This window comes from Zootermopsis nevadensis, unplaced genomic scaffold (genome assembly GCF_977971745.1).
Source record: "Zootermopsis nevadensis isolate Lab colony 2312 unplaced genomic scaffold, Znev_1.0 Znev_ptg000003l, whole genome shotgun sequence".
NCBI lineage: Eukaryota > Metazoa > Arthropoda > Insecta > Blattodea > Termopsidae > Zootermopsis > Zootermopsis nevadensis.
In genome coordinates, this window is record NW_028259135.1 from 75,968 (window position 1) to 101,084 (window position 25,117).

Consider the following 25,117-nt stretch of genomic DNA (forward strand, 5'->3'; position numbering starts at 1 on the left):
TTTTATTCTTTCCTGTGATTACATCAAGAAGGCCACGCCCAAGGAATTTGAAACCTAGCAGAAAACTTTGACACGGAAACACGTGACACGAGCTAAGGGGCCTCGGAGTGGAGGAGAATATTATTAAAACGGAGTTAAGATCCGAATTTAAGTTAAATGGTTCGGACTAGGAGTAGAATTTCGGTTTTTCTGGTGACGAGAATTAACTTCCGTGTTCTTTTGTGGCAGTGAATTTCCCGAAAACGTTGTAATGTATGAAGACGTGGAAGAGAATCGAGAAGTTGGAACAGGGACAGAGAGCCTCAGCGTCGAGATGTAAATTAATTAAGAGCTCTTATTGAAATGTCAGGATAACATAACACCTGATATGGAAGCTGTGTTCAACATTTGCAAACTTCACTGTGGTAATCCTGACCGAAACTTCAGAACAAAACACATTAAATAGAAGGTTCTGTCCAACTACCCATCACACGTAACATATTTAGCGACATTTTTAATATTATCATACTACTCTTTATAATATTCCTTGAATTTGTGAGTGGGGACGCCTTTGGTCCCATTTATTTACTGTCGTGATTTCGACTGAAGTTCATTCTTAAGCTCTTTCACGAAACGAAATTTAAAATTTGTCTACATTCAAAGAAGCAACGGATGGCAGGGGCACACGAGAACGTACAAATCATGAAAAGTTAGTGTTCGCCGGCCATGCACACAGAAGGAAAGAATTATTAGGTTTATTAGTGAGTTAGTCATGCAGAAAGAATGATAATTTGTACGATTCGTGTGTGGAGTCTGCCATCAAATAACTTTATATCAATGTTTAATTTACGTGACGTCAGCGGATTTGACAGTTACTGCTCTTACTCAGTCACAATCCAAGAACCTTGGCTATAATGGGGAATAATTTGTTGGTGCAGGAGAACATGTTTCAAGTTTTGTACAAATCCTGAATGCAATGAACCGAACTTTTTAAACGCACTGCAGTTTAGACTTCGTAGCCTAAGTAGAACAAACGACGGGAGTTTACGAGGAGATGAAAAGTGTTCATGGTTTCCTATCCTGGAAGATGAAATAGTGGAAGAATTCCTGACTCTATGGATAATGGGAATATTTTACGCGAGAGTACAGGAAAAGCTGCAAAGATGTAACAAATCATTTAACGTGTCGACGTAAAGATAAAATGCAACGTAATTTTAAGGAATGGAATGGTGCAGACATCCTAAGAAATGAATTTCACAAGCAATTAGCTTTTTCATTTAATCACAGGAAGATAATTGTCCGTCATTCTATTGCACGCATCCCAAATCTGAAACATCCCAAAATAGTGCCCACGACTTAACTTTGGCACATTAGTGCTCACATCCTTATGCAGCTTCGAAAATAAAGTATAATATAAGACACAGTGACTAGTTATGCGCTGAGAAACTGGATAAAAACACGAAACCTTCTGTACCAGCTCTGGAATCTATCCGAGAGCCTTCCGGATGCAACAAGCAGTGAGCCGAGCGAGGTCATTTTACGGTAATGTCACATGTAAATAGCTGATTATAAATATGAAAACAAAACTATTTAATATTAGCAATGACATCTGAGTGCATCGTAACCCTATTTGACGGAAATGTACTCATCAAATTATATGAAACCGAACTGACATAATATTATCACAATAATTATTTAAGTAAGTGCATTTCAAATTATTTGCATAAAAATATGACAATAACTTTACAATGGGACCACTGAATTTTTAGACTAAATTATAAGAATGACAATCAACAATTAATTTGATTCCCAAACGTTCGCCAGAATTTTGAAGAGAAACTTCTAGAAACTTTGCAAAACTCATTCATTATAAATATGTAATATAATTCAGATCAGCTTGAATATTCATGTCGGAAAAATCAAAATGTCTACCACTTTTGCAACTAATTAATTATTCATATTAATGTGTACTCGGTACAGTTCCTATAGGCTACGCGGATTACAAAGCCACTGGTCAGCAGTAATTTTGTGTACGTGCTCAAAAGTCGGCAAACAAATTTAATATTTTGGAAAAGTTCTTCATTTCTGAATGACTTGAATATTTAATATTTCTGCATCGCAAAAAGACGCCATAATGGCTACCAACTTCGCACGTAATTTTCCATGTTGGAATGAATATCGTGAATAATGATTTTGCAATTCTTGACCGAGCAACGTGAAATCAAAGTCGAAGTTATTTCAAATCACGAAACTGTTACGACGTTTTTAGTGAACACTTCTTCATTGTTTCACACGACCTGATTTGCACACACCACGAACTACTTTTTATCCAACTATACAAAGAAAAGTGAAGTAGCTTTTGGACGTTTCCGAGAACATTTAATTTGTCTCTATTAATACGAAATCACAATTAATTTCACGTAAACTATTTAATACAACTTATGAACACTAGTTGCTTATTCTACAATACCAGATTCGTACGATGTAGGCCAAGATAGACTGCAGGCAGGCTCACGTCTCACCCTTACGAAGGCTAATGGCTCTCTGATGCTACGCGATTAAAAAAATGAAGAGCGATTTCGCCCGTAAGATGTCACCCCACCTGACATCCTGTGACGGTTCAAGCTAAATCTAACAAACGGACGGCATTTAATGATCAAAATAATAAGTGCAGACGTCACTAAATATATTTAGTACGCCTATTATTTGGGTTTTAAAGTTCGACACACATAAAATTATATAAATTTTAACCTGGGGTAAGTGACGTTAGAGACCAGACAAGCAAATGGCGCGCCGCGGTTCCCACGCTATGTCACTCTGTATCCCTCCGCTGTTACTAGCCAAGTACCCAATGTTTCAAGCTTTTCAACACAAAGCATTCGCCCAAAACGCAAAATGTAGGCGTTTGTGACACTGCATAAATGCCACTGACCAAGTTTCGCGTCGTAAATAATCCAAACACAAGAGAATTATTGAACATACATTAACTTGGAAACATCCAAGTTTCCCAATTAAAATCTGAGGGCCCACAAAATTGAGCCATCGTAGGTTTAGCTTCATGAAAATCTGTAGCCATTATTCAGTCTTTGTATAAATGTATTCAAATACATTAGGACTGTTCTCGTCACGTTATGAGCTCTAGATTTGACTGCGAAACAAACTATAGAACAGAATGCTTCTTGACAATGTAATAGTCGCTGGGCTATTCAAGAAATCTGACTTCTGGAAAAGTATTCTTGACTTCCGTGGTTTGCCCTATTAGATCACAGCGCATGGAGCATTATATTTGTTATTGACGCTGAGAACCAAGCAACGAACAGGCATCGACGCGCGGCTTGGGAACTGGGCGCTGTGGAATGGGGTTCGTACTCGGCAGGTTACTGGTTTGAATCCAAGCCTGTATGCTCTGCTGTTGTACTTAGTTACTGTGTTTTATGCGGAAACTCTGGATAATAAAGACAGGTGGATGGACTTTCGGACAGGTAGATAGATAGAGATCTGCTCTGCCATAATCTTAAGCTCAGAGGGGGTTCGAAACATTTATTACATGAATAACCATCCCCTCATACATAAAAAGTAAAGATCGAAAGAGGTGTGTTATACATCTAACGCACAGTAAATTTTATTTCAACGACAATTAACATGAAACACCCTGTTTCAGCTCAACCTTCTTTTAAATGGGGGTGGAGTCGCATAGCGTGTGTCACCAAGCAAGCTACCACAGCTGCAGTTTTAGTAAGTTCACTGTGACAAGAAATTCACGAACGCTAAAATTGTTGAAATAACACGCACGTTGCATTCTGCATTCATGGTCAGTTGCATCGTAACTCAGTAAAGTCCCAAAATTTAAAAAGTTTGCCTGCCGCATTTGAACGTTAAACAGTGAACGAAAATTCTGACAGCGTACAGAAGCCTGTCGAAATAACCGGCTCTTCTTAAATACTAAATTACGCATGTCTTTAGAAAATCAGCCACGAGCACGTGATAAAATAACTCCACCCCACAAAACATTCTTGTACCCAATCGGTAATAGTCGCCACAAACCTCTAATTAGATCACGTGGCTAATAAAATATGCTCGGTACGGAATGATTTTCTGGATATGGACACTTGTTCTCGAGTCTTAGCTCTGCCTTCTTCTTCTTCTTTTTATCTTTAAGTTTCATTTTCACTTCTCGGCCTCTTAAAGCCGGGTCCACACTGACGCTCACTGCCATAACATAACAGCGGAAGGCGAAAATGTGGACCCAGGTTTGTGCCCGAAATATTCAACACAGTAATGTCAACGAAATTAACCATGTTTCGCACCCATACCACACAACAGGCAAAATTAGTATTTTGTATACTTTAATTTTCAGGTTCTTAGAAATCAGACGGGAAGACAAAATATTTTGAACTGAGAAGTAGCGAGCATTTCCGGAATTTAATCTCCTCCTAACTTCCTCGTGAGCATCATTTTGAATCGTTATTGTTTTTCCCAAGTATTTGAACTTTGTCGCACTTTCAAAGGACTTATTAGCCTCCTTAATGTCTGTCGCGTACATCGCGGCGTCCGCTACGACGTGGCTGGTCGCACACTGCGTCCACTCCCGGAGAGTGACGTAGCTGGTGGGATATTTCGGGGTTTTGATGGGTTGTCTCAGGGATTCTTAATTAGCTTAGCGAATCGTTAGGCATGGACTCGAGTCTCATTCGACGTCACGGCCAATTCATAACCTGCGTGATCGTTGATCTAGAAATGTTGATCCCGCGTCTCGCAGTCCAATCCTTGATGCTTTATGATCCACGGCGCACGCTTGAGATGGCTCCCTCGCCCCTTCCGGGTCTCCCACTGAGGCTTTATTCTCATTGCCTTGTTTCCGTCGGTCTCTCGACTCGCATCTGCTGACATGGGATTGTATCGCTCGCTCTATCCGTGGCTTCAGAGTCCTGTTCTGTCCTGGGTGTGACGCGAGGCTATGACGTCATTTACTAACCCATGCGGCATTACCAGCTGATCGGGGCAATGACCTCCCGCTCGCCGATGTAGTAAGCCATCTTTGTCAAGGTTTACAAAAACATGCCACACAAATTATGCGACCTTTGTTGCAGAACCGGGCAGTTAACAAACAAATTTTGGAAAAAGAAGGTTACGCCTTTTCATAAGCATAAAATTTTCGAGTTCTTCTCTCTCTGTAGAAGTAAAAGTGCGTAAGAGCTTACATGATTAAGGACTTTCCTGCCTAAGTTACACGTTTATATAAACCAAGAGCACAATACGTCATTTAAATTTATCAAATGAACGCGAGAATTACAGTTGGGAACAGTCACAAAATCTCAAAGTCGTTCTAACGCATGCGCAGATCGGGCCTACATCACGCTACTCTCAACCTGCAATGAGCAAGATATTCTATGGTTCTCGGCTTGTCAAAGAACATCCCACTTCCTTTACTGAACCAGATGATTCATTATCGTGTTCGGAAAGCCAATTCGCTACATCGAGTCTCCCTAAGATCCATCTTAATGTTATCCTGCCACCTACGCCGAGGTCTCCTCCCTTCAGGCCTTGTAAACACTCAACTCACCCTAACAACATCGGGTGAGTTGCTCGTCAAGTATTTTTCTCTCTTATCTGTCCCACTCCCGTTTTGGGTCCAAACATCTTCTTCAACACTCTGTTCTCAGAGCCCCTCAGTCTATGTTCCTCCCTCAAAGTGAAAGACCACGTTTTGCACCCATAAATACTTTGCACTCAATAACAGCAAACATTCCCTGGATTTAATCTGCTGATGTAGGGAGATTCGTCGATAATTAGGCTTCTAAATCCGAAATAAAAATTCTTCAGAGTTCCCTAAAACGCTTTAATAATGTCGATGTATCAGGAATTGTAAAGTGTTAGAATTATTATTCAGAATATGTACCCCACTTCTTAGCATCGACATATTTTTATTAAGATTCTGGGCCACGAAACACGTTTAATTCCTTTAAAATTGTAAAAAGTTAATTGCCTACTGGAATATTCTTTTATTATCAATGTTGCCGTGAACACACACAAGTCAATCTAATGTTAATTGAAATTGTGTTAAAAAGAAGACAAGTCTAATTCTCGTACACGAGTTCAAAAATGCAGATGAAAACATTAAATGTGATGAACAATAATAATAAATAGGAATCCCTTACCTCAAACTTTGTTCAATTGTAAGAGACCACGACGTCCACCAGCAATGATCGATCTAATCAAAACTAAAATGGAAAGAGTGGAGGGCAGTTTGACAGATTTCTTAATAATTCTTATATAAGATAAGAAATTGTGATATTCTATATTAGTAAGAATTGCCACAAACAACATATTCCTTCCACCTAACATTTACCTTGTTACAGCTGAACCTAAACGATAACAAGCCGCTGCATCCAGTCTGTACAAAAAGTCATTATTTCATGGTCACCAACTCTGAAATGACAAATGTTCGTGTAAAAGACAGATCAATGAAAATGTCACCTTATATTTTAAACTGCGGCGTAGCTCAGTCTTTTGTGTGGAAGGAAACAATCTTGGATGAAGATAAGCGCAAAATTCCTCTGACAGCATAGCCGAGTTTCCAGGAAATTCCAAAGTGCTATGGCCGTGACATTCCACATGTAACCAGATTCATTCAGAATGGAGTTGCCTCTTTCCACATCCTACGTCATTAGGAACCCTGCTTATTCCAAACTGCATTACAACACTGATATTTAAACACCGCAACCTATCTGCTGTCACACCACAGCGACCAGAATGGCATATCCAGATCACATCAGGTGTTCTGAGTAAAGGTGACAATTCTGAAAAAAAAGTAACACACACATCGCGAAGACAAGTTTACTGCAATTACTGTCATCATTATTGTCATCTTCTTCTTCCAAACATCTAATCTGTCTCACTGGAATCCTAACTGGTAATATTACACAATATCATATTTCAATAATAACTGTTTCCAAATCCAGACAACAAAAATGGATAAAAACTCAGATCATACTGGCTATACTACCAACTACAAAACATCTGTGCCTTCCTGGACAAACACGTAGTAGCTAGTTTTAACACTTTTCTTAGTATTCAAATTGAGCCGAGTTGTTTTTTAACGATTACGAGGACGAACAAGACCTCAAATCAATGTAGAAATACACGAATTCTGTCGGCCAATGTACAAACGTTCTAGGCTACACTTCGGCAAGTTGTCAAATGTCACTTTAATAAATTACAAAGGGACCCTTTTCCCCTGCCCAGTAACGTATCCAACGCAACGAATTATGGTCGTATCACGTAGGAAAATGGTGGGGACAAACGAAGTCAAATCAGACGACAAAACGATGAAGTAAAGCAAACGCGAAAAGCCGTTCAATATGACCTTCGTGACTGTGTGTTCGTAAATAATTTGTTTCGGCTACGGTAAACAAATGATCATTTCCTTGTTAACCAAAGCAACGCGCCATTCATTACGCTAAACTACGTTCAATTTTTCTGCTACCCTTTTTAAAACAATCCGCACACCTACGCCCACATCTTGGGGCAGATTTTTATTCAAAGTCTTGGTTACTCGTATGGTCACATTTCCAGCAATTACAGAAGCAGCAGTTTGCCAGAAGACAACTGCCTGCCTTCTCTCTCTCGCTCCACACCCAATTCACATAACATGATGGAAGGATGACTGTAAGTGCTAAAGAAACTGGCAGGGTGCTGGGGCCACCTACCCGGTCGCAAATACTTAGACATTCTGTAATATGGACGTGGGGATTCCCCATTAAGTAAAGGAGCCACCAAAAATTTCTTACTTTGAGGAAACATCTCTCCATGACACCAGCAGCAGCACTCTCAATGTAACAAGTAGAAACACAACAAAATAAAGAAAGCAATTCTACAAAACAATATTTTGTATCTGACATTACGTCAATAAACAGTTTTACGAGATGAGTTTTAGTGCACGCTGATTACGGAATTGCCAGCATGTCTACACGAGAATTTCTGATTGTGGTCACAATGTTTATTAAGATCCCGGGACCCCTTCAACATCATAATCGTATGTTGATTGACTACCCAATAACAAGATCAATAAAACGTGCAACAAACAAAGCTACGTTCTACCTCCAAGAATCATACGCAAAGGAATCTTCACTCACAGACGGCTCGAACATCTAATATTTTAACAAACATCCTGCAAAAGAGCTGTACCACTTAAAGTCCCCTCCCTTCCATTTCAGCACGGATTCTTACAGTAGTAATAAGTTCTAGAAATGAATGGAGGGGAGACACAGGTTTCGTATTGTATGCATTTCCTTCCTGATTCCTGCCCTCTAAAAAATAACTGAGGGTTTTCGTGGGTGCGATATGGGAGCCCAAGATGAGAGGAAGGAGGGGTTATGTAAAAATATATTTATGAGGGAGCAGCCAAGGTGGTCAACGAACACCAAACAGACATCATATATCATTTCATTTCCAGGTCAACAATCTTTAACCAAACTAAATGGTCAATAACTTCAGCCTGTCTCTCTCTCACACACACAAAAACACAATCTCTACATTCTTCCTAAGGAACACTCTGACTGACAACACTAACAAATTAGTCTTTCCTAAGCCAAGAACTCTTCACAACCATTTTACAGACATAAAATAACAATCCTGACGAACACCACCACTGGTACATTGTGACCCACATAAGTGGCACTGCCTTTCTATACTTGGTTCCAACCAACCACACCACTCCTCGATCCTAATGCAAATCCCCTTACCCCACCAACAACCACGGAATATACCAGAAGTAATACTGAGCCTCATCACATGTCCATGAGACTGACACCTGACAACTCTCAACTTATGGTTAAGTCTCAAATAAATGGAACCTCTGACAGTCATCTCCATTTTTGCAAGCAAATCCAAATTCATAACAAACACCACACCCCAAACTTACAAGTTTTGTAACTGATCCCCTTGCTCAACACAGCAAACTCTAAAATTAAGCACAAACACAGAAAATATCCCGGCAGCTCCGCTCACTGTGCACAAAACTAAATTACTTACTCTGGCAAATGCTCACTTATTAATTAGTAAACAGACCACATTAAAGGCTCCTCAGCACTGCACACATCTCACGTGTAACAAAACCTTATCACAAATAGTCACCACCCTCGTCTACAAGCTACACCTAACCTCCAATTTCGATGTCCTATGAACAATATATTCACTAGAGAATCATGAATGCCTCTAGCATACCACAGATACTGCAATTATGCCAATCTCTCACCGCACATAGGTCTTTCAACATATCAAATCTCACATTTAAGTTCACAACATCTAAAGTACCTAATAAAATTGGACAGACTCATCTCTCTCACATGACAACCGCATCAAATACATTCTAATGCTCATGTACTCACACAACGAATGCCTGGTTCAGACTGATATCAGTTTCTTGCGGATACGAGGTTCCTTCTTTGTCCCAGCAGGTTTAATCTTCTGACATCAAGTCGGTCTGCCAACTGTTGCCGCACGTACTTCAACGCTTCTCTGGCTAGCAGTACGCAGGTCACGTGGTGCTCAGTACAATCTGAAGGATCATTCTGTTTCTCGTAATCTGCTACTCCCAGAAAGAGAAAATACATTCACATTCAAGAAATCAAGACATCACACTCTTTTAAGAACACACAGTTTTACTTCACCAAGCACTTAACACTCCTACCTTAGCCAATGAACAAGCACCTTCCATTTTCAGAAGACAAATTCTGTCAAGTTCATTACAAACCCATTCACAAGTTAACTTTAAATACGGGTCACAACCAGCGACCTGACAAATTCTGAACTCCCTCGCTTACAGATTCATACTGGAGCCTTTTTTTCCTCCCCCCCAGCAAATTTAAAACATTCGCCAAGTGGGCCATTATTCCACACGTCATAATACTGCAACTACAAACTCTACAACTCACACACATCACGTCAGACCCACGCAACTTCCCTTGCCACTGATTCAGTGGATATTTTACGAACAGTTCGCTTGCCGTCTGTTTGGAGCCGAGGTGTCCCGGCTTACACGGCTCCCTCTCCTCATGCCCCGTTATGACAGCGAGGGAGTCTATAAACACCAGAAGGGTCCATGCCCTTCAGGTTCGCCTGTTTTGATGTCATGAAGAAAGGACGTAAATGAAAGATTAAGAAATGGCAAGCCACTACAACACAGCCAACATCTGTAGCACTTCTACTACTAAGGTGAATTCAACCGACAAGGGGCAAGAGGTAGCCGTATCAATTAGATTTATTTTCCATATCACCATCAGTAATGCCACTTTATAATGCCTTCTGGAAGCAAAGGTGGAAACTTCACCATCAGTAATATAAATTGTTTCAATGTTGAACAATCTAAATTTATAAAACTGAACTCACCAGCTTCCTGTGATATCGCCACCATTGTGTAGTGACACACAAGGAACACCGTCGTAACTCTTTCATGGCTGCAGCAACAAACACTCCTACCAACATACACAACAGGCCTTACTGGCTTTTCCAGATATGAAGCAGACGCTTTCAACAAGTTCACATACTAAATGTGGTTTTAAGAGAGATTTCAGGTTCTCACAGTGGTCTTTGGGTTCTAACACCACTTGGACTTACAGAAAACCAACACCGATTATGATTTTTAAACATTTAATGGTTCGCTATATCAGCTGAAGTTATCCTTGTGACTAAGCGCAATGCCATGAGGCAGTGGGAGCATGGAGGTACACTCCATGCATTCTCAATTATAGAACTATGTGGAGGTCAGCCTCAAAATGTGGTTCCTTAAACTGGCAAAGAAAAATCACGTTCTTCATTGTTTCTTTGTAGTCTCAATAGAAGAAATAGACAAGTTCTTCATTTCATTAAAACCATTTGCTACTTTTCAGGAAAAAAGGTCTTCAACACTTTCTTCTTCTTCTTTCAATAATGGCATTATAATTCAGAAAAGAAGTTTATTAAACAATTTACTCAAATGGATGAACTTACCTGTGACTGCCATCTGGTGAGTGGCTCTGGCTTGCTTGTCCTGCAATCTGTACGGAATCCAATGGACTGCGGAGATCTCCACATGTGGATCATCAAAACTGCAACAGCGAATCACAATGAGTAAAGATAATTACACTCACATCCTAATGTTCAATGGTCACAACAGTGGCCAATGCAGTAGCTGCTTCCTAAATCAGCAACTGATGTAAGAGGCACAGAGCAAATGAGAAATCTGGGTTTATGATATGACAAAGAAATACATTACTTGTAGAAGCCTCCTGGTACTGGCAGGATACTAAACCCAAACTAATTGTGATACAGCCTCTAACGGGCTCACTGTACCAGTAAATAATGAGTTCTGGGTGCTCAGAGAAAAATCTATATCAGTGCCTCATAGACTGCCTTGGGACTCGCTTACAATTCTGCGAAGAAAAGCCAGTGATTAACAATCTGTTATGTCATGTTAGTACCATCAGGCTGGAAAAACATCTTTTATTTTGTACACTATTTTAATATCAAGAATGAGGTTAGTTTGACAATATTCTTCTGCCTCCAACTGCTCTTATATACCTTGGACAAGAGAAAAGCTGCTGCACTCTATTCTCATCATCATTAAAATTCAGGGATGCCACCAAGAAACAGCAAATTATTTCCCAGCACTGACGACGGTAGAACGGATCCGTCGTGCTTGACTTCTGAGCACTAGATGCTGTCTCCACGAACTGGAAAACACAACCAACAGTTTCAAGTTATAACGAGTAAGGGAAGTCAAATGTTTTAGTTACAGTAACTTCCATGCAGCATTGTTATAATACTTTCACGTACTGCACTTACTGTAATACTCTAAACACCTTTTCTCCACATCAGGGCGCATGTCATATTTATTTCCAGAAACTTTGGGTTTCATGGACACCTAGACTTTTATTTTGCAAGTGGAAACAAGTTTGACAAATCTCAACAACATTGAAATAAAAATTAACTACAAGCATATAATTTTTGTATAGTCTATGCTAACCCTAATAAACGTCAAAAAGGAACGTACTATACGCGTACCAAGTTATTTAATAATCTTCCACCAACAATTTAAACTCTAAATGATTTAAAGGTGTTCAAGCGTGCACTGAGAGGTCACCTCATCACTCACACTTTCCATTCTGCAGTTTATTTCACCTCTGCTGAAATTTCTTCAGTTTTATGTATATCTATAATCTATATTTAAAGTGGTTTTGCATTTCTATTTAAAATTCTGAGGTTTATGTATATTAATTTGTAATTTTTTTTAATACCTGTATTGCAGAATCTGAAGGTTATGTACATTCACATGTGAAACACGTCCTTGCATTGTGTCAAAAGTACTGAGGTTTACATATATTGAATGAAGTCCTGAAGTTTATGTTTATTGTATGAAATGACTTGTACTGCATCCTTTGGATTACTCCTAAGAAGGATCTATGGAATGCAAACAAACTCTACTCTCTAACATACCTGAATAATGCAATTCCTTATCACACACACTAATAAGGCTTTTTACATGCAAAAGAAAATAATCACAACAATGGCAGGTGTCAAAAGCTGCTTACCTTATAGAGAATAATTTCGTAAATTTAATATACTTCCACTTGCAAGTGAATTTATACTCTGCTTGCTATCATTTGTGGTGGAAAAGTTGGATAATTTTAAAATAAATACAGATGTACATAATTTAATTACAAGATGTAAACCCTGCTAAATGTCAAAGAGGAGTGTACTTTACACGTGTCAAGTTATTTAATAATCACCAACCAACAATTAAAACTCTAAATTGTGATATAAATGTATTCAAGCCTGCACTGAAATTAGCTTTCATACTTGAATTGCAAAATCTGAAGGTTATGTACATTCATATGTGAAACACGTTCTTGTAATTGTGTCAAAAGTATATTGAATGAAGTCCTGAAGTTTATGTTTACTGTATGAAATGACTTGCTTTGCATCCCATGGTTTAGTCCTAAGAAGGATCTATGGAATGCAAAGAAACTCTACTCTCTAACATACCTGAATAATGCAATTCCTTATCCAAGTCACAAACACTCCAGGTGCTTCGTTCTGTCTGGTTCTTCACAACTCCAACTCCAAATAAGCTGCTTCCCCATCACGCACACAACTGATCTTCTCAAACGCTGATATTCAGACAAATTGGTCTGCCATGTCTTCGTTGAAACCAGTCCACACACACTACAGCTACAGTTCACATGAAAGTTGCTACTCAGCACATCCCCTGATCTCAAACTCCTCTTTGAGACAGACTAGGCACTCCCACTAAATCTATAACAGTACACCTCCTCGGAAAGCAAGGTAATCGCACGAGGGCCTGAGGTCTTCCTTGTGGCATTGTGAGGCATCATACGAACACCCCATACTTGGTCACTAGGAATCAAAAGTGGGCAACTGTGGTGCAGTGGCCACGTAACCAACATTACAACCTGTAACCCTAGCTGCTTACTTCTACCTTCTTCACTGCGATAAGCTCTTGCACAAATTTAAATCAACAGCTACTGAATTTCCACATGCAAGTCACAAAAACAGAGGCTGCCACCACGAGTCTGTGGGTCATCCCAACCGCATCGACTGATGAATTGTGTCCATCACGCACAATGGTCATGTCAGCTACCGGAGCAAAGTCTTGCTACCTCCGTAGTAATGATGGACTCGAAACTGCATAACGGCTGAAGTATCCCATATGCTTGCATTCACGCCTACCTGAAACAAAACCATGTACAGAAATAAACATCCGCATTGAGAGACCAGTATTAATTCTTACTACGAAGGCACTCTACACCACATTAATAACCTACTGGCAACTAATCCGGCCTTTCGTGCAACCAAAATATTTCCCACTTTACGTACTTCACACAGGAGAAAGATGACAAACATCAGTTCAAATAAACTTACAAGCCCTGGCAATATATGAGAGTAAAGCTGCACTCGACTGGCCATGCATCCTACCATCACGCCGTCCGAAGTAAACAATAACAGCAGAGGAGCTGCGCCATTTTCTCGCACGCAGGGACGGCAACGTCTGAAAAACAGCGAACACATCCCGTCACCGGCGGTGCATGAGGCATATTCAATGATCAATATGTGCGCACCCTGACGAACTGTCCTGTCATCTACCGACAATACACCTGAGGTACATGCCCGTCCACGAACACTACACGGCACTGCCGAACCAAATGCTGACTGAAATACCACTCGAAAGACTGTAAAATTATGAAGACCTCAAACTTTATTCCGTGACTACCATTAGTGACACATCTTCTCCCTTAAAAACGACAGGAAGTAAAGAAAAAAAAAAGGCGAAACGAGCTACCAACTATAAGAAACCAACTACCAATCACTTCCATAACCTCAAAAATCATAAAATAATTTATGTATCAAACCACACCCAATAAACTACAGCTCAATCAACTTAGCACGAAGCACTATGAAACAAGTAGCCCACAATTTGCATCTACATCGCCTACATCCTAGGGCACATTTGTCACATAACCTCTCGGTCGCCGGAATGTTACTGCACAGAGCAACCTTCGACACCCTGCTCAGATTGATACCAGACACAAATCTTGAATACCTGCACGTCTACCTATAAATCACCCAGTGAAATCGTCCACGTCCTTTCCAACACGAACTTATCCTCGTCACATTTCATGTTGGCACTCAAGACATCACGCAAATTCAGCACCGACATTCTCCCTGCGCGATAATTTCTCACAAGTAATTGTGGGATTTCGTAAACTACAGCTCAATGAACGAAGCACTATAAACGATTATTGCATATGTCGCCACTACACAGCCCCTCTGCCACCAGGTTGTACTTCACGAGCATCTATAACACACCCAACGACCCAGCCCACTGGTGACCGTACTTCAACAACACCAACTTCCCTTCGTCAGACTTCATTTTGGCACATGCAGCAATCAACACTTAATACACTACCAACAAAATTAATGCCGGCAATATTCGCTGAAAACCACTTGCAGAAAATCACACAGAATCCATAAAACTCATTGCACTTACCTGACTTACAAAAAGCAATCTCATCACTGGCAAGTCACACTTTTCGATCATAGGACAACTGCTATTGCGCATCTCCCGTTAACGACTGTTTGGAAACTCCCTCTCGGTGATGATCACTAAGTATTCCCGTTACCTCCCGCTTTGACATCTCTTTACAGATTTACATGAAGAAAATACAAACTAAGTAATGCGTGGTCAGCACACTTTTAAAGCCCTCCTGGGTCAGAGAACGGACACCCACTATTATCAAGACTGTCCGGTATAGCTATGCCAGAGATCTTCATCACCGCACTTCCTAAACGAGTGAAACTGCAGAGCCCCCCCCATCTGCTTCCGAACAGATTCACAATGACTGACGTTTTGAAGATCTTCCTGTGGCATTAGCTTGAACTGAGAATGTGAAATGGGATGAAGCAGATAAAACGAAATAACATATTCTTTCCAGGAAGAGGAATCATATCTTTGGTGACAAGCTGCGGCCAAAGCCAAGAGCACCTGCAACTTACAGCCTGTCACACATGACAAACTCTCTCTCATTCCGAGATGTGTTGGCCACCACACTATGAAGCAGACTCTTATCAACGCAATGTGATTGCGGCCGACATTTCTACTATTTTACTACACTCCGTAGAACACCCCACACACATAACTAGACATCCACACCTTACACGTTCACATGATTCATATCTAAGTTGCTATCACACTTGCAACACAATTACCACAACAGAGCAAGCCCCTGTCAATGGGTTAAATAACAGAAAACTGCACCACCTCTCCAGAGGCACACAAAATTTACATGCTGCATTCAGTCCTCTTCTCCATGTACGCACTCAGCAACAGGACGGCCAACCATCGGGGACACAAGCGGTCTTCTCTCGGATGTCAGTCTGTCTAGTGTTGGTGCACTCCTCCTGCAATATACCAGGAAAGGTGTAAGATACACAAGAAATCTAGAATCTCAAGGGGCCACTTTCACAGACATTGGAGGCAAAGTCGTCCGAAATGGAACAATCTCATGCCAACTTATTTTATCTAATGGGTGCCTCCTGCTTATTCAAATACTTAATCTGAAATGGGGGCGGGGGGGAATGCCGTTCATAGACATACAGGGGATTAGACACGTAAGAACAAACATCCAACATGCAGTCAGCCTCTGTCAGAGCATTACCGTTGCTTGGCAGAAAAAGTATTCCTCTTCCAACTTGGTACATATTCCGAATATTCATCCAGTTAATATTCTTTGTGATATGAAGTCAGAAGACAGTGTCCTACTTCTTGTACTGGTGCCTCTTATGAACAGACAGACAGACACACACACACACACACACTCACTCACATCAAGTTATTGTAGCTCTATACATAAGCTGCACTTTGTGAGCCAATTAATATGCTCTCTCTTTGAGAAATGTTGGTCCAACGCCCTATCTTGTGTCTGGCGCACAACACAGAGGTTTTACTCGCCAGTAACAGGTCATCTAACTGCGGCCAATATCGTTCTGGTTCTTCACCCCAGCCTTGTCAAACAGAACACCCAGAGGGAACTGAAGGAGGTAACTTCATGATGACGGCATGGCCGGTGTCCTAGAACATTAATGAAAATACATACTTCAGTACCCCAACACAGAGCAAGCGAGCGGACATCACGGCGCACGGAACGACATCCATCAACACTGCACAATACATATGCCCGAAAACGTGAGTACAGAAGGGATGTGGACTGCCTGCAGGAATATGCCGGGGCACCGACAATGTCGGCGTGAACAACTCTGTAAGCTCCCGAGGTGAGCATTCCACCCTAGGGAATGTTGTGAATGTGCATGTACCTACGTACAGAGGCAAAAGGAGAGGTTACGGTGATGAGAAATTAATCGCGGAAGTTGAAACAAACAATTTCCTTGGCTTACAAGTTGACAACACCTCAGATTGGAAGAAGCACACTGAGTATATTATTCCCTAATTAAGCTCTGCGTGCCTTGCCATCAGAACAGTCATACCACCCATGACAATAGATACTATAAAGCTAGTTTACTTTGCTTATTTCCACTCTGTGGTGTCTTATGGATTAATATTTTGGGGGAATTCAACAGACAGTAATAAGGCTTTTTACATGCAAAAGAAAATAATCACAACAATGGCAGGTGTCAAAAGCAGCTTACCTTGTAGAGAATTATTTCGTAAATTTAATATACTTCCACTTGCAAGTGAATTTATACTCTGCTTGCTATCATTTGTGGTGGAAAAGTTGGATAATTTTAAAATAAATACAGATGTACATAATTTAATTACAAGATGTAAACCCTGCTAAATGTCAAAGAGGAGTGTACTTTACACGTGTCAAGTTATTTAATAATCACCAACCAACAATTAAAACTCTAAATTGTGATATAAATGTATTCAAGCCTGCACTGAAATTAGCTTTCATACTTGAATTGCAAAATCTGAAGGTTATGTACATTCATATGTGAAACACGTTCTTGTAATTGTGTCAAAAGTACCGAGGTTTACGTATATTGAATGAAGTCCTGAAGTTTATGTTTATTGTATGAAATGACTTGTACTGCATCCTTTGGATTACTCCTAAGAAGGATCTATGGAATGCAAACAAACTCTACTCTCTAACATACCTGAATAATGCAATTCCTTATCCAAGTAACAAACACTCCAGGTGCTTCCTTCTGTCTCGTTCTTCACATCTCCAACTCCAAAAAAGCTGCTTCCCCATCACGCACACAACTGATCTTCTGAAACACTGATATTCAGACAAATTGGTCCTCCATGTCTTCGTTGATGCCAGTAAACACACACTACAGCTACAGTTCACATGAAAGTTGCTACTCAGCACATGCCCTGATCTCAAACTCCTCTTTGAGACAGACTAGGCACTCCCACTAAATCTATAACAGTACACCTCCTCGGAAAGCAAGGTATATAATCGCACGAGGGCCTGAGGTCTTCCTTTTGGCATTGTGAGGCATGCTACGAACACCCCATACTTGGTCAATAGGAATCAAAAGTGGGCAACTGTGGTGTGGTGTGGTGTGGTGGCCACATAACCAACATTACAACCTGTAACCCTAGCTGCTTACTTCTACCTTCTTCACTGCGATAAGCTCTTGCACAAATTTAAATCAACAGCTACTGAATTTCCACATGCAAGTCACAAAAACAGAGGCTGCCACCACGAGTCTGTGGGTCATCCCAATCGCATCGACTGATGAATTGTGTCCATCATGCACAATGGTCATGTCAGCTACCGGAGCAAAGTCTTGCTACCTCCGTAGTAATGATGGACTCGAAACTGCATAACGGCTGAAGTATCCCATATGCTTGCATTCACGCCTACCTGAAACAAAACCATGTACAGAAATAAACATCCGCATTGAGAGACCAGTATTAATTCTTACTACGAAGGCACTCTACACCACATTAATAACCTACTGGCAACTAATCCGGCCTTTCGTGCAACCAAAATATTTCCCACTTTACGTACTTCACACAGGAGAAAGATGACAAACATCAGTTAAAATAAACTTGCAAGCATTGGAAATATAAGAGAGTAAAGCTGCACTCGACTGGGCATGCATCCTACCATCACGCCGTCCGAAGTAAACAATAACAGCAGAGGAGCTGCGCCATTTTCTCGCACGCAGGGACGGCAACGTCTGAAAAACAGCGAACACATTCCGCCACCGGCGGAGCATGAGGGATATTCAATGATCAATATGTGCGCACCCTGACGAACTGTCCTGTCATCTACCGACAATACACCTGAGGTACATGAACGTCCGCGAACACTACACGGCACTGCCGAACCAAATGCTGACTGAAATACCACTCCAAAGACTGTAAAATTATGAAGACCTCAAACTTTATTCCGTGACTACCATTAGTGACACATCTTCTCCTTTAAAAACGAGAGGAAGTAAAGAAAAAAATTAAGGCGAAACGAGCTACCAACTTCGCCTATAAGAAACCAACTACCAATCACTTCCATAACCTCAAAAATCATAAAATAATTTATGAATCCAACCACACCCAATAAACTACAGCTCAATCAACTTAGCACGAAGCACTATGAAACAAGTAGCCCACAATTTGCATCTACATCGCCTACATCCTAGGGCACATTTGTCACATAACCTGTCGGTCGCCGTTATGTTACTGCACAGAGCAACCTTCGACACCCTGCTCAGATTGATACCAGACACAACTCTTGAATACCTGCACGTCTACCTATAAATCACCCAGTGAAATCGTCCACGTCCTTTCCAACACGAACTTATCCTCCTCACATTTCATGTTGGCACTCAAGACATCACGCAAATTCAGCACCGACATTCTCCCTGCACGATAATTTCTCACAAGTAATTTTGCAGAAGGGCGAAAACGTCTCGCGACCTGAGTCATTTGAAAAGTCCGACCAACATCACCTATAAGACACCAACTAATAAACATTTCCATAATCTAAATATCTTCCATCATTTATGAAAACAGGTGGGATTTCGTAAACTACAGCTCAATGAAAGAAGCACTATAAACGATTATTGCATATGTCGCCACTACACAGCCCCTATGCCACCAGGTTGTACTTCACGAGCATCTATAAGACACCCAAATAAAGATTTTCGAAATTTTCGAAAAAAAAATTGAATTCAGAATTTTTGAATTTTTTTTGGTTTTGTGTGCTTTTTGGACGATTTCCCACATTTTCGATTTTTTGAAAATTTTCGAAAAAATTGAAATTTTAAAATTTTTTCGAAATTTTCAAAAAATTTAAAATAGTGGCTGCAAATGGCATGAAACGCGAAGAAAACTAAATATTTTCGAAATTGTCGAAAAAAATTTAAATTCAGAATTTTTCAAAATTTTTTTGTTTTGTGCGCTTTTTGGACGATTTCGCACGTTTTTCGATTTTTCGAAAATTTTCGAAAAATTGAAATTTTAAAAAAATAACCTAACCTAACCTAACCTAACCTAACCTAACCTAACCTAACCTAACCTAACCTTACCTAACCTAACCTAACCTAACCTAACCTAGCATTTTCGACGATTTACCTTTTTTCGAAATTTCCAAAAATTTTCGAAAAAATTGAAATTTTAAAAAATTTTCAAAAATTTTCAAAAAATTAAAAGTTGCTGTAAATGGCATGAAACGCGAAGAAAACTAAAGACTTTCGAAATTTTCGAAAAAAAATTTGAATTCAGAATTTTTCAAAAATTTTTGGTTTTGTGCGCTTTTTGGACGATTTCGCACGTTTTTCGATTTTTCGAAAATTTTCGAAAAATTGAAATTTTAAAAAAATAACCTAACCTAACCTAACCTAACCTAACCTAACCTAACCTAACCTAACCTAACCTAACCTAACCTAACCTAACCTAACCTAACCTAACCTAACCTAACCTTACCTAACCTAACCTAACCTAACCTAACCTAGCATTTTCGACGATTTCCCTTTTTTCAAAATTTCCGAAAATTTTCGAAAAAATTGAAATTTTAAAAAATTAAAAGTTGCTGTAAATGGCATGAAACGCGAAGAAAACTAAAGATTTTCGAAATTTTCGAAAAAAATTTGAATTCAGAATTTTTGAAAATTTTTTGGTTTTCTGCGCTTTATGGACGATTTCCCACGTTTTTCGATTTTTCGAAAATTTTCGAAAAAATTAAAATTTTCAAAAATTTTCGAAATTTTCAAAAAATTAAAAGTGGCTGTAAATGGCATGAAACGCGAAGAAAACTAAATATTTTCGAAATTTTCGAAAAAAATTTTGAATTCAGAATTTTTCCAAAATTTTTGGTTTTGTGCGCTTTTTGGACGATTTCCCACGTTTTTCGATTTTTCGAAAATTTTCGAAAAATTGAAAATTTAAAAAAATAGCCTAACCTAACCTAACCTAACCTAACCTAACCTAACCTAACCTAACCTAACCCAACCTAACCTAACCTAACCTAACCTAACCTAACCTAACCTAACCTAACCTCCCTAACCTAACCTAACCTAACCTAACCTAACCTAACCTAACCTAACCTAACCTAACCTTACCTAACCTAACCTAACCTAACCTAACCTAGCATTTTCGACGATTTACCTTTTTTCGAAATTTCCGAAAATTTTCGAAAAAATTGAAATTTTAAAAAATTTTCAAAAATTTTCAAAAAATTAAAAGTTGCTGTAAATGGCATGAAACGCGAAGAAAACTAAATATTTTCGAAATTTTCGAAAAAAAATTTGAATTCAGAATTTTTGAAAATTTTTTGGTTTTCTGCGCTTTATTTACGATTTCCCACGTTTTTCGATTTTTCGAAAATTTTCGAAAGAATTAAAATTTTCAAAAATTTTCGAAATTTTCAAAAAATTAAAAGTGGCTGTAAATGGCATGAAACGCGAAGAAAACTAAATATTTTCGAAATTTTTGAAAAAAAATTTGAATTCAGAATTTTTCAAAAAATTTTGGTTTTTTGCGCTTTTTGGACGATTTCCCACGTTTTTCGATTTTTCGAAAATTTTCGAAAAATTGAAAATTTAAAAAATTAACCTAACCTAACATAACCTAACCTAACCTAACCTAACCTAACCTAACCTAACCTAACCTAACCTAACCTAACCTTACCTAACCTAACCTAACTTAACCTAACCTAACCTAACCTAACCTAACCTAACCTAAAATAACCTAACCTAACCTAACCTAACCTAACCTAACCTAACCTAACCTAACCTAACCTAACCTAACCTAACCTAACCTTACCTAACCTAACCTAACCTAACCTAACCTAGCATTTTCGACGATTTCCCTTTTTTCGAAATTTCCGAAAATTTTCGAAAAAATTGAAATTTTAAAAAATTTTCAAAAAGTATCAAAAAATTAAAAGTTGCTGTAAATGGCATGAAACGCGAAGAAAACTAAAGATTTTCGAAATTTTCGAAAAAAAATTTGAATTCAGAATTTTTGAAAATTTTTTGGTTTTCTGCGCTCTATGGACGATTTCCCACGTTTTTCGATTTTTCGAAAATTTTCGAAAAAATTAAAATTTTCAAAAATTTTCGAAATTTTCAAAAAATTAAAAGTGGCTGTAAATGGCATGAAACGCGAAGAAAACTAAATATTTTCGAAATTTTCGAAAAAAATTTTGAATTCAGAATTTTTCAAATTTTTTTGGTTTTGTGCGCTTTTTGGACGATTTCCCACGTTTTTCGATTTTTCGAAAATTTTCGAAAAATTGAAAATTTAAAAAAATAACCTAACCTAACATAACCTAACCTAACCTAACCTAACCTAACCTAACCTAACCTAACCTAACCTAACCTAACCTAACCTAACCTAACCTAACCTAACCTAACCTAACCTAACCTAACCTAACCTTACCTAACCTAAACTAACCTAATCTAACCTAGCATTTTCGACGATTTAGCTTTTTTGAAATTTCCGAAAATTTTCGAAAAAATTGAAATTTTAAAAAATTTTCAAAAAGTTTCAAAAAATTAAAAGTTGCTGTAAATGGCATGAAACGCGAAGAAAACTAAAGATTTTCGAAATTTTCAAAAAAAAATTTGAATTCAGAATTTTTGAAAATTTTTTGGTTTTCTGCGCTTTATGGACGATTTCCCACGTTTTTCGATTTTTCGAAAATTTTCGAAAAAATTAAAATTTTCAAAATTTTTCGAAATTTTCAAAAAATTAAAAGTGGCTGTAAATGGCATGAAACGCGAAGAAAACTAAATATTTTCGAAATTTTCGAAAAAAATTTTGAATTCAGAATTTTCAAAAATTATTGGTTTTGTGCGCTTTTTGGACGATTTCCCACGTTTTTCGATTTTTCGAAAATTTTCGAAAAATTGAAAATTTAAAAAAATAACCTAACCTAACATAACCTAACCTAACCTAACCTAACCTAACCTAACCTAACCTAACCTAACCTAACCTAACCTAACCTAACCTTACCTAACCTAACCTAACCTAACCTAACCTAACCTAACCTAACCTAACCTAACCTAACCTAACCTAACCTAACCTAACCTAACCTAACCTAACCTAACCTAACCTAACCTTACCTAACCTAAACTAACCTAACCTAACCTAGCATTTTCGACGATTTAGCTTTTTTGAAATTTCCGAAAATTTTCGAAAAAATTGAAATTTTAAAAAAATTTCAAAAAGTTTCAAAAAATTAAAAGTTGCTGTAAATGGCATGAAACGCGAAGAAAACTAAATATTTTCGAAATTTTCGAAAAAAAATTTGAATTCAGAATTTTTCAAAAATTTTTGGTTTTGTGCGCTTTTTGGACGATTTCCCACGTTTTTCGATTTTTCGAAAATTTTCGAAAAATTGAAAATTTAAAAAAATAACCTAACCTAACCTAACTTAACCTAACCTAAACTAACCTAACCTAACCTAACCTAACCTAACCTAACCTAACCTAAACTAACCTAACCTAACCTAACCTAACCTAACCTAACCTAACCTAACCTAACCTAACCTTACCTAACGTAACCTAACCTAACATAACCTAACCTAGCATTTTTGACGATTTCCCTTTTTTCAAAATTTCCGAAAATTTTCGAAAAAATTGAAATTTTAAAAAATTTTAAAAAAGTTTCAAAAAATTAAAAGTTGCTGTAAATGGCATGAAACGCGAAGAAAACTAAAGATTTTCGAAATTTTCGAAAAAAAATTTGAATTCAGAATTTTTGAAAATTTTTTGGTTTTCTGCGCTTTATGGACGATTTCCCACGTTTTTCGATTTTTCGAAAATTTTCGAAAAAATTAAAATTTTCAAAATTTTTCGAAATTTTCAAAAAATTAAAAGTGGCTGTAAATGGCATGAAACGCGAAGAAAACTAAATATTTTCGAAATTTTCGAAAAAAAAATTGAATTCAGAATTTTTCAAAAAATTTTGGTTTTGTGCGCTTTTTGCACGATTTCCCACGTTTTTCGATTTTTCGAAAATTTTCGAAAAATTGAAAATTTAAAAAAATAAACTAACCTAACCTAACCTAACCTAACCTAACCTAACCTAACCTAACCTAACCTAACCTAACCTAACCTAACCTAACCTAACCTAACCTAACCTAACCTAACCTAACCTAACCTAACCTAACCTAACCTAACCTAACCTAACCTAACCTAACCTAACCTAACCTTACCTAACATAACCTACCCTAACCTAACCTAGCATTTTCGACGATTTCCCTTTTTTCGAAATTTCCGAAAATTTTCGAAAAAATTGAAATTTTCAAAAATTTTCAAAAAATTAAAAGTTGCTGTAAATGGCATGAAACGCGAAGAAAACTAAAGATTTTCGAAATTTTCGAAAAAAAATTTGAATTCAGAATTTTTGAAAATTTTTTGGTTTTCTGCGCTTTATGGACGATTTCCCACGTTTTTCGATTTTTCGAAAATTTTCGAAAAAATTAAAATTTTCAAAAATTTTCGAAATTTTCAAAAAATTAAAAGTGGCTGTAAATGGCATGAAACGCGAAGAAAACTAAATATTTTCGAAATTTTCGAAAAAAATTTGAATCCAGAATTTTTCAAAAATTTTTGGTTTTGTGCGCTTTTTGGACGATTTCCCACGTTTTTCGATTTTTCGAAAATTTTCGAAAAATTGAAAATTTAAAAAATAACCTAACCTAACCTAACCTAACCTAACCTAACCTAACCTAACCTAACGTAACCTAATCTAACCTAACGTAACCTAACCTAACCTAACCTAACCTAACCTAACCTAACCTAACCTAACCTAACCTAACCTAACCTAACCTAACCTAACCTTACCTAACCTAACCTAACCTAACCTAACCTAACCTAGCAATTTCGACGATTTCCCTTTTTTCGAAATTTCCGAAAATTTTCGAAAAAATTGAAATTTTAAAAAATTTTCAAACAGTTTCAAAAAATTAAAAGTTGCTGTAAATGGCATGAAACGCGAAGAAAACTAAAGATTTTCGAAATTTTCCAAAAAAAATTTGAATTCAGAATTTTTGAAAATTTTTTGGTTTTCTGCGCTTTATGGACGATTTCCCACGTTTTTCGATTTTTCGAAAATTTTCGAAAAAATTAAAATTTTCAAAAATTTTCGAAATTTTCAAAAAAT

At 38.1% G+C, this 25,117-nt stretch overlaps 1 long non-coding RNA gene across 9 annotated transcripts; it reads right to left on the reverse strand.

Annotated features, from left to right (window-relative positions):
• Nucleotides 1-11,540: 11,540 nt before the first annotated feature.
• Nucleotides 11,541-18,762, reverse strand: LOC147874856 (uncharacterized). 9 transcript variants are annotated; one of them, XR_015538105.1, is made up of 8 exons: nucleotides 18,460-18,711; nucleotides 18,112-18,364; nucleotides 17,650-17,774; nucleotides 16,362-16,606; nucleotides 15,026-15,936; nucleotides 13,900-14,026; nucleotides 13,003-13,707; nucleotides 11,541-11,690 (listed from the first exon to the last, which is right to left on the reverse strand). It is a non-coding gene; the product is annotated as an uncharacterized LOC147874856 (long non-coding RNA). The 9 variants fall into 9 exon arrangements; XR_015538110.1 differs by having other exon boundaries at nucleotides 18,299-18,368; nucleotides 18,516-18,708; XR_015538109.1 differs by having other exon boundaries at nucleotides 18,299-18,364; nucleotides 18,460-18,708.
• Nucleotides 18,763-25,117: the final 6,355 nt, after the last annotated feature.